At 43.7% G+C, this 11,674-nt stretch overlaps 1 long non-coding RNA gene across 1 annotated transcript; it reads right to left on the minus strand.

Moving 5' to 3' along the window:
• Positions 1-494: 494 nt before the first annotated feature.
• Positions 495-4,512, minus strand: LOC109773492 (uncharacterized). The gene is made up of 2 exons (XR_005761880.2): positions 3,925-4,512; positions 495-2,316 (listed from the first exon to the last, which is right to left on the minus strand). It is a non-coding gene; the product is annotated as an uncharacterized lncRNA (long non-coding RNA).
• Between the last annotated feature and the right edge of the window lie 7,162 nt (positions 4,513-11,674).

Here is an 11,674-nt window from a genome sequence, read left to right on the forward strand (position 1 = left end):
CGTACCGAAGTGTACGGATGCTAGAAGATAAGTTATGAAAGAAAAACAGAAAGAAAAGCAGAGGTGATATCTGGGGTCCTCAAACTGGAGCCGCGAACTGCTTCCATTATAATTGGGTTAATGCGTCAAAGCGCATCTATTATCTATTATATATAAAAAGTATTTAATGGGTTAACCAAAATAAAGATAATTAGCTTAGAAAATTCCACAATAATTAGAAACATCCGACCTTTAATTCGGTGTGCCTATTTCCAATCAACGGGGTACAATCGTTAGATCTTCATAATATTGGTGGGCCCATACCGTGAGATCACAACGGGTCCAACCTGTACGCTCGGTCTCACGATCCCAACAGGTTTGACGATCCCTCAAGCTATTAACCCACAATAACAATCTCACGATCCCACCCTCACCAAAAAAATCTCATGCTCGCAATTGATTTTTTTAGAAACCCCGTTCCCATCAGGAAGGCTATCCCACGAGCGATCAGACCATGAAAAAACTGGGGCGTACAAGGTACAATCTGTGTTTGACCAAAATCTCATGTTCGCATACATATATACAAAATCTCTAGGCATCCAAACAAGCTCTCTTGCCATCCTGCAAACATCATAAGCTCAATCATCCCTATAATACCTTCCCAGCGCAATGCTTCGACCAACTCAAAGGTTCATTGTCCTCTAGATTTTAGTGTACAACTTCTAAATCATCTTCCTCGACGAACAACACTTCGAGGTAAACTACCTCCAACCAGTGGCACTTCGGTATTATCTATCTCAAGCGGGCATCAGCCGGCTCCGGCGAGCAATCCGATCACCTCCAGTAAGTACCATCTGCAAGAAATTATAGATCAAACCTACTTCAATTATGTTCTAGGAAGTGCTCATATAAAAAGATTTGGCATGTTATGTCAGAAGGTTGATTATGTAGAAATAGAAAAAACTATCATGTGAATTCTAGATTAAGTAATACAATTATATAGGTGTGAGTTCCTGTCTTAATGGTGGCACGTTCATACTTTTACTCATTTAAAGAAGGTTGATGCCATGGATGTTGGTTCCAGTGTATTCATGTTAAGATACTATACTCTAGAAGACTAGAACCATACGGCAGCTATAAGAATATCACGGAAAAAATGGGATTACTTGCTGCGATGTAGATATATGGTGCATCAGATTTCAGATGGTTTTCATATTATTGGTCAGATGGTTTTAAGACTATGGGATGCAATTAACTTATCAACTAATGAACACATCATCACCGGTATGATTTTATTAGATAAAAAGGTGCAAGTGCTACCTATAAAACGTCTCTTTAGTTTTCCTTTTCCAAAGTTTGCTAATGTTTGCTAATATTGGGAACAAGCTGGTCAATAAATTTAAAGCAGAAATTAGAGAGGACTACGTCTACATAATTAAGACCTTCAAAGTTTGGGAGTTTGAAAAATACCGACCTTTGAAGAACAATCTTAAAATCCATTTTCTTTTTGGAACAACAGTGAAGGAAGTGGATGAAGGAGAATCCAAGAGACTACCACTTTGAATTTGCTGATAGTGATACCTTGGAGAGTAGTTTGAATATTGATAAACAGTGCTCAACTATGAACAAAATCCATATCGAAGAACAAGCATCGGTGAATTAGATTTATAAATATGATGATATGCATATGTCATTGGATTGCTCACTACAATGACACCAGTAGAGCAAGTATAAAAAATAAAGGGAAGATCATGGCGCAAACTTCAAACATCTGTGAGATTGAAGTCCCTTCACTAGAGCAAGTTATTTAGATTACTATAGCTATTTTTATTACAAAGATGATCTTTGTGTCACCTTTTCATGATTAAATTCGTCCAATGGTGAGAAGATCCAGATCACACTATGGGAGTATGAGGGGGATATTTTAGCAAATATGGTGAATGAAAGTCTTTCGCACAAACAAACAATAGTGATTGTTACTTCAAATTTGGTCAAAAAATTCAACGGTGTGAACTTTAATCTCTACATGTAAACCCAAATCCAACTTTACTGAACATTTATTACCAGGGCTATTACTACACACAACAAATGTCACCAACGAGAATACTTTGAAGAAAGAGCAATATTATGTGCAAGAAACAGAACAGTTTGCGATATATAATGGATCAGCTACAAGGTTAAGCGAAAACTTACCTAAGTTGCGACACAGTATGCAAAGCAACTACCTTAAATGCAGAAACAGAAGTGTTATATCCAATGGAATTCTTGAACATCTTACCATTTCCTGGAATCCCATATCACGAGTTGAAATTAAAAGTTGGCATATCTGTGATGCTCCTACGTAATATCAACCAAAGTGATGGGTTATGTAATGGTACAAGGATGACAATTATTCAACTTGGAAGAAGATTCACCATAGCACAAATAATAACTGGAACACATGTGGGGGAAAAGGTATTATATTCAAACAATAGTCATGTCACCAACTGAATCAGCGTGGCCATTTGTTCTAAAAAGGAGACACTATCCTATATCAGTCAACAAAAGTCAGGGGCAATCTCTAAACAAGGTAGGCCTATATCTACATAAACAAGTTTTCACAATGGACAGTTATACGTAGCCTTCTCAAGAGTCACAAAAGAGGACTCGCTTCGAGTAATGGTAAACGATGAAGATAGCAATGAGGATGATATGGCCAAGAACATAGTCTATAAAGAAATATTCTAAAGGTATGAACAAATAATACAATTTCAGCATGATGCTTCTTTTACTAGATGAGGCCACTGGCCTATTACATACGAATTACACATATATAAATTTAGTACACTGCTCTCCTGGAAATAAAATCTGACTTAACTATGCTAACATGATATGGCAGGTCGAATGCGGTCTGAAACCGTGTCAAAGTATTGCAAACATGCATCTATGGGTGGAAGTAGTTCATTGCTACCAAACATCGACAATCTATATTATGCGATGCTTGATTCGACAAGCTTATTATTTAATGCAAACCAATAGTCAGAGCTTTGGGGCATTGTTATATTTCATATGTACAAATGTACAATGCAATCAGACCTGTTTTCATATTTAATTATTATATATTAATTTTTCTTTGCAAAATATTGCAGACATGCATCAACAGTTGGAAATAGTTTATCCCTACCAAACATCGACAATCATATATTATGTGATATTTGATTCTACAAGCTTATTATTTAATATAATGCAAACTAATAGTGAGAGCATCGGGCCATTGTTATATTTCACATGTACAATGGAATCAGACCTGTTTCCGTAGTGAATTATTATTTATCAATTCATCTCTGGGAAACATTCAAACTATAGCTAATAAAAATTGTACTAACTGTTTGTTAAGTTTGTTCTATATTAATAGGGGTAGGGAGCCTAACACTGCCAATGCCAGTTCCAAGCCGGAAAAAAGTGAAGGGGGCAAAAATAAAGTAACAGTACACCTTAAGATGTACATCATTCAAAACTTACTGTCATCATTTTGTAACTTAGCCATAAGTTGATCAAATGAAAAACAAGAGCATCCATTATACAGGATGATACAATAAATCCATATATTACTAATTTGCATTGCTATGTCTGCTCAGACATATACTAACATTTTAAATTTTTCACTGCCTTATTACTGCCTGCGATTCAAAATGTCGTGGTTTCAGTCCAAATTTGGACAAATTTCAACTAAAACTACGACACTTATTTTAGATCGGAGAGAGTAGTATCTACTCTGTACCTCATTCAACATTATAAAGCACTTAAAAAAGTATCACATGTTTTCCCAAGATTTGAAGGAGAAATGATGAAATATCACCAATAACAGGCATGTCCTTAATTACATTATATTATTTGAGTCGCACAAACACAGGAAAAGGTTAAGGAAAAGGGGATATATGACAGTCGGGAAATGAAAATGGGGACCTGAGGTCAAACTTCGAAGAGAGTTGCCGAGCTTCTACGAGCGGAAACAGAGACGATGTGTCTGGCTTGCCGCTTGCACGCTTGGGGAAACGTCGCCGGCACCCTCATATAAAGCTGGATCCAAGAGGGTTGCGGGCCTGCGGGAGAGGGAGATTAAATCCACGACCAAATGAACTGCACGCGTGCCAACAGCAACAGCACCATGCAAATTGATGATCTAGCCTCCTCCCTGGCGCAGCTGATCCTTGGCCCCATCTTAGGAGACAGATGAGGCATACAAGGAGCCAAACGCGCCGGTGGTCAACCTATGGCAGAACCAGCCATGGGGGTGGCTTGAGGTGAGGAGCAACCTCAATGCAGGGAATCAAGAAAGCAAGCTGATGGGAGCCTTCCGGGAGCTGTAATTTTTGAGTGAGTAGGGAGAATAAGGAAATGAGAATGGGGATTGGAGAAGCTGAAAACTCCCACCGTGCAAAAGAATGGGCAATGGAAATAAGAACGGAGAAGCCAAGAAGACTGAAGTGGGACCCGTCAAACAAATGGCGTTTTGTACATGAGGAGCAGAGGGGAACGAATGGAACCCCCCAAAAAGTAGGAGTTTAGATCTTAAAAAATAGTAATTTCAACAATAGTAGAAAAATAATGAATTATTTTTGGACTTGCTCAAGCGTTACACTCACGTAAACTGTTTTGCTAAGAAATGACTTCCATAGTATTGTTGGCAAAAAAAATCAATTACAGTACAAAATGACTAAATAAAATATGTCAATCCTGCATATCATTAGAAAAATAACCTATGATTCAACGGAAACAATCAGACTATTAAATTTGTGTTTAAAGAAAAAACATGATGAAAATGACAAAAAAAAGTGTAGAAATGGTTTGAAGAATGCAACCGACCATAAAACTACTTTTAATACTGTAACGCCCGGATAATTAGGCAACAGTAAACCTCTGTTAAAGATGCCACGTCACCACGGTTACTGTTGATAAACTCGCGTTAGTTCAAAACGATTTAAATTCAAATTTAAAATATAGGCAAACAGTAAATGTTTTCAAACATAAAAACTAAAATGTTCTTATTATGGCAAATAATTCATAGGATATATTGGTGGAGAGAACAAACTTTGATAAAATGTTTTAGGGCTCTAAAGTAATTAAAACAGCAGCAAAAACAATTAATTTAATGCCTTTTATAAAGTTATAATAATATAACTAATTTAATAATGTGCCAAAATAATTGTGGCAGTGGACTAATTAGTAATACCAATTTAGGTGCTCATTTGGCATTTTATAAAACTAAAATAAAAGGAAGTTGAGATGGAAACAGTAAAGAAATAAAATAATAAAAATAAGAAAATAGAAAAGTCTTTAAAAAAAAGAAAAGTGAGAGAGGCCCCATGCCGCTCCTGGGCCACGGCCCACCGAACCGGCCCAGCCGGCGCTCCCTTATCCCCTCACCCCGACAGAAACCCTAGCCCCACTCGCACCCACTCCCCCCCTCGTCCCACTCCTCCCTCTCGCCCTTCCCCGATCTGGATCGGGGCAACCCCCCCGATCCCATCGCCCCATCGCCGCCTCGACGTCGCCGCCACCCCCCTCGCGGAGCTGGCCCCTCCCGTCGCCCCACCGGCGCACCACACCGTCGCCCCTCGCCACCACCTTGACCCCACGCGCCCTCTCCTTCCGCACGGCCGCGCCCGACGCAAGCCACCACTCCGCTACGGCCACCGCAGCCGGCACCGGTGCCGCCCCCCAGGACCTCCTCTGCGCCCCTCCTCTCCCTCGCGCGGCGCCCGCCTGACGCTGCGGCCTCGCCTCATCACCGACCCCAATCCCGTCGCACCTCGCCGGCGCCTCGACGCCCACCACCGTCGCCGGACCTCCCCGCGCCTCGCCGCCCGTCTTCGTCCTCCTCCACGACCGGAGCTCCTCCGCCTCGTCGCGCATCGCCGACTCCACCTCGTCGGCCTGCCTCCTCTTCGTCACCGTCGTCCCCGACGACCTCCTCGCCCCCCCCCCCCCCCGCTGCCCTGTCCCTACGGCCCCGCGGTGAGGCCCCCGGCCTCTCTTCCTCTTCCCTTCCCTTCCCCGTTCGGTCACCGCGGTCACTGCCGCCGCTCGTGCGCCCGACGCCACGCTCCCCGCGCCGCGTCCCGCGGTCGCCACGCCCCGACCGCGCCCGATGCACGCACGCCCCGCCCCCGCGCATCCAGGCCCGGCGCCCCGCTGCTCGCCCGCACCCACTGCCGCTGCTCTGCTCGCCCGCCTCCCGCGCCTCGCCGCACCCTACGCCGTCCCGTCGCCGCGCCCGCCTCTGCGTGGCCGCGCCCCGCCACGGCCCCCCATCTCTGCTCCCGTGCCCCAGCGCCCGCTCGCCCCACGCCCGCGCCCGCACAGTGCCCGGACATGTCCGGTCCCCAAAGGGCACCGCGCGGACATGTCCGGCTTTGTCACTGCAAAAGGGCCGAGTGCCCAGAACGAAAAGAAAAATAATAATAAATAATAAAAATAAATTTAATTAATTAATTAACTAAATTAATTAAGTTAATTAATCCTGTTTAAATTAATCTAATTAATTAGTTAATTTAATTAAACAGTAATTAATTAGCTAAACCCGAATTAAACTAAGCAGTGTATGACATGCGGGACCCGCACGTCAGTTTGACCCAGTCAACGCCCTGTTGACTGCTGACGTCAGCATGCACTGTTCTGGATAATGTTGTATTAAATTAATTAAATAAATGCTAAAATTAATTTAAATCTTTTAAAATTCATATAAAATAAACCGTAGCTCGGATGAAAATATTTTGTACATGAAATTTGCTCAAAATGACGAGACGAATCCAGATACACAGCCCGTTCGTCCGCCACACGTCCCTAGCATAGTGAACCTGTAACTTTTCACCTCCGGTTCATCTGTCCGAAAACGCGAAACACCGGGAATACCTTCCCGGATGTTTCCCCCCTTCGTCGGTATCACCTACTACCGCGTTAGGGCACACCTAGCACCGCGTAATGTCATGTTACGCTTTGTGTTGCTTTGATTGCTCTGTTATTTATTGTGTTCCCCCTCCGTTACTTCTTTCCGGTAGACCCCGAGACTACCGGCGACCCCCAGTTCGACTACGGAGTTGACGACCCCTACTTGCCAAAGCAACCAGGCAAGCCCCCCCCTTGATCACTAGATATCGCCTATTCTTCTCTATACTGCTTGCATGAGAGTAGTGTAGCATGTTACTGCTTTCCGTTAATCCTATCTTGATGCATAGCCTGTCATTGTTGCTACAGTTGTTACCCTTACCTGCTATCCTACTGCTTAGTATAGGATGCTAGTGTTCCATCAGTGGCCCTACACTCTTGTCCGTCTGCCATGCTATACTACTGGGCCGTGATCACTTCGGGAGGTGATCACGGGTATATACTATATACTTTATATACATGACACATGTGGTGACTAAAGTCGGGTCGGCTCGTTGAGTACCCGCAAGTGATTCTGATGAGGGGGCTGAAAGGACAGGTGGCTCCATCCCGGTAGAGGTGGGCCTGGGTTCCTGACGGCCCCCGACTGTTACTTTGTGGCGGAGCGACAGGGCAGGTTGAGACCACCTAGGAGAGAGGTGGGCCTGGCCCTGGTCGGCGTTCGCGGATACTTAACACGCTTAACGAGATCTTGGTATTTGATCTGAGTCTGGCCATTTGGTCTATACGCACTAACCAGCTACGCGGGAACAGTTATGGGCACTCGACGTCGTGGTATCAGCCGAAGCTCTTTTTGACGTCAGCGACGGAGCGGCGCACGCCGGATTGGACTGGAACGCCTGCTAGGCTAGGTCTGCTTCCGGCCGCCCTCGCAACGTGCAGGTGTGCAATGGGCGATGGGCCCAGACCCCTGCGCGCATAGGATTTAGACCGGCGTGCTGACCTCTCTGTTGAGCCTAGGTGGGGCTGCGACGTGTTGATCTTCCGAGGCCGGGCATGACCCAGAAAAGTGTGTCCGGCCAAATGGGATCGAGCGTGTTGGGTTATGTGGTGCACCCCTGCAGGGAAGTTTATCTATTCGAATAGCCGTGTCCCTCGGTAAAAGGACGACCCGGAGTTGTACCTTGACCTTATGACAACTAGAACTGGATACTTAATAAAACACACCCTTCCAAGTGCCAGATACAACCCGGTGATCGCTCTCTAACAGGGCGACGAGGAGGGGATCGCCGGGTAGGATTATGCTATACGATGCTACTTGGAGGACTTCAATCTACTCTCTTCTACATGCTGCAAGATGGAGGCTGCCAGAAGCGTAGTCTTCGACAGGACTAGTTACCCCCCCTTATTCTGGCTTTCTGCAGTTCAGTCCACCGATATGGCCCTTTACACCTATACCCATGCATATGTAGTGTAGCTCCTTGCTTGCGAGTACTTTGGATGAGTACTCACGGTTGCTTTTCTCCCTCTTTTCCCCTTTCTATACCTGATTGTCGCAACCAGATGCTGGAGTCCAGGAGCTAGAGTTCCCGAGGATGATTCTACATGGAGTTCGGCTTCGAGGAGTAGTTAGGAGGTCCCAGGCAGGAGGCCTTGCCTTTTCGATCGTTGCTACTTTTGTGCTAGCCTTCTTAAGGCAAACTTGTTTAACTTATGTCTGTACTCAGATATTGTTGCTTCCGCTAACTCGTCTATGATCGAGCACTTGTATTCGAGCCCTCGAGGCCCCTGGCTTGTATTATGATGCTTGTATGACTTATTTATGTTTTAGAGTTGTGTTGTGATATCTTCCCGTGAGTCCCTGATCTTGATTGTACACATTTGTGTGCATGATTAGTTCATGGTCAAATCGGGGGCGTCACAAGTTGGTATCAGAGCCGACTGCCTGTAGGAATCCCCCTTCCACACTCCTTGGCCGAAGTCGAGTCTAGACATTGCAAAAACTTTTACTAACATGTCTGTGTGTCTTACGGGCCCACGTCGCCATTGGGTGGTATTAGGATCTTTTGTTCCTCGATCCTTACTCTGGGACTCTGAACTCTTTCCTATTCGGGTTAAGTGAATTTTACTAAATCTAACATTAGGATCTCGTTATCACTTTCACCCGGAGAGCCTCTTATTACTGATGATCGTCTGCCGCACGTGAAGACCATGAAGATACTCTCCGCTGATAACCCGAGAACTTGTGTTCATCGCTTTTGCAATTCCCTTTCGTCGATGAACTCCTATGGATAACCACGTATATTCGCCATTTATACAATGTTTCCCAGTTGATCTTGTTATTGCAAGATACCCCGAAATTCTCTCTGTTGTTCCGAGAATCCTTTGAGCTTACTGCCTTGCTGTTCTTTGTCACCTGAATACCCCTACGGATAATTCTCGCACTTACCGAGTATCCGCTCACCCCCAGTTGATTCAAGTATTTCACAGAAGTGTTCAAAATACCATTCGATCTTCCGAAAATCCTCAGGAGCCTTTTTGCTCTTGAAATTCTTGCTTACTTGCATTATGATTAATCTTAAGTCTCATAATCTTATTGGCATCTCTTGTCATTATCATTTTGAGTCCGTTGATTCAATTTGTTTCGAATGCTCGCAATCCTCAATCAGATCCTAGAATTCATCCTTCCGGCTTAGACGTCATTTGAAACGTGAGTTGGTTCTCGCCAATCAAATTGTCGTCGATTGTGCCCCTATGTCTATTGAACTTATCCATCCTTGATCAGAGCGTCTATTTCTGATCCTTCGCTTTGCAAATCATAATTCCTTTGCAATTGAGCTCTAAGTTACTTAGTTGTTTCTATAATCCAAGGTCTTCGCATTAATTCTACCTCTGGTTGTGTGCCGATACTCACATCAGATCCTTTATGGACCATCAGAACCTTGTTGGATTTTATCCGACAACGTCCTTCATATTCAATCACTTTGGAAGTTCTCTTCTCGGATACATAATGCCTCTGGTAAATTGTATCCTCTGCTTTGTCAACCATGCTCTACTTTTGAGCTTGTGTTATTTACTTCTGAAGTTCGTGGTATACGTTCTAAGAAGCCCCAATGGCTTGAACCTATGCCTTCCTTAATATGTGTGAGCTCGAAAGTTTTCACGAGTCATACTCTTCTGGTATTTTGCCAGATAAAAATTTTCAACACTGCAACTTCATCAAACGCGAGAAGTGAATGAAAGGGTATGCATTGGAGAAGTGGGAGTCGACCTTGAACTTTGTGTTCATGCCCACGGACACGATGTGGAACTTATCATGAAAGCTTCTTGCAATATTTAAACATTCGAATAATTTTTCCGGTGTAGTAAATTGGATCCCTTGCAGTTATGGTTTCAACCATTCTAACCTTATTCAATACATCTGGAAGGAAACCATTCCATTGCCTCGTCTATCATGACAAGATTAAAGTATCTGCTATTGCAAGTCTACACTCCAGTTCAGTTTCTATGCTGATCTTCCCTTGAGTAGTACCCTCAAGTATCTCGAGAATTCCACGGAACTACATAACTTCTTGTGAGTTCTTCATCAACTAATATTCTCACTGATTCCAATTTTTCACGGGCTCTCAGTTATTAAACACTCAAAGACACCGATAACTGAACCGAGTCCGCACTACGGTTCAACAACTTTAGTAATCTTCTTTACTTACGAGTTTGTACCCAAACACGTCATTCCTAGCCTGATTCGCTATATCATTATCGTGCTAAATTTTAAACTATGCCACCCGGTCCTTCTTCCCGGAGCACAACTTTCGACGGTGAGCAAATCTTACGTCGATCTTCCCCATAATACCCTTTCACCTTGAGCAGCAAGCTTGATTCAAATTTGTGTCGTAACCGTGGTTCCAATATCCTTTCGCTTCATCATTCCTTTTACTTGATGTCATCGCCAATCGATTACATCTTCATGAAATCTCTCGACAAATGTGTCGTGATCATCATCGGCATTCTGAGCTCTTCCAGGATAGCACTTGAATTCATGATGAGAAATTCCACCCTTTCCCCCGATGATTTGTGTTATCATGGACCACCTTATTGCCTTCCGTTCAACACAAACTTGTTCGTGTTTTGTGTTGTACCTTGAGATCCTTGCTATCCAGCCTTAGTTCTTCTTTACCTTGGAGTATTACCATCTTTTATGTCAGGAATGTCTTGAGATTGCTCCACCTCTTAAGAATTCTTAGTATAGTGATGCTTCTCCCCATCATCATTCTTTCTTGGTCCCCGTGTTGGTTCTAACCGGGGTACCAACAAATGCACGGTGCTATTTGGATTCTGCTCTTCTAGCAACCCTATTGCTTTGAAATTAATGATCGATAGTTCATTCTTAGCCTATCGGTTATTGAATCACCAGCCTAAACATTGATCGTGCAACCTAGCCCATATTTCGGGTGCACATTTCAACCAATGTTTAACTGTATGTTTTCCTCGAGCATACATCATTAAGTCATTCGATCTAGCTAATGTTATCTCCTTGTTCACATAGTTGTGGAAATCCATCTCTTGGAAATCTCGATGAATTGTCGTTTAGTTCATCAGCCACACTCTCATCCTCTCCTTGGTTTAATGATGAACTCTTGTTTTGAAACTCGCTTCCATAGATCGTTTACGAGAATCTCACAATGTCATCTCGTCAAATCGTGTTGCACCTTTTCTTCTCAGGCATCCTGAGTCTAAGGTATCCTGACACCAATCGGATCTGAATCTTGGTCAGATATGATGGTTGGGACATATTTCCAAGAGTTATAACATTGGTCTATTTATGACC

This window comes from Aegilops tauschii, chromosome 7, assembly GCF_002575655.3.
Source record: "Aegilops tauschii subsp. strangulata cultivar AL8/78 chromosome 7, Aet v6.0, whole genome shotgun sequence".
Classification (NCBI taxonomy): Eukaryota; Viridiplantae; Streptophyta; class Magnoliopsida; order Poales; family Poaceae; genus Aegilops; species Aegilops tauschii.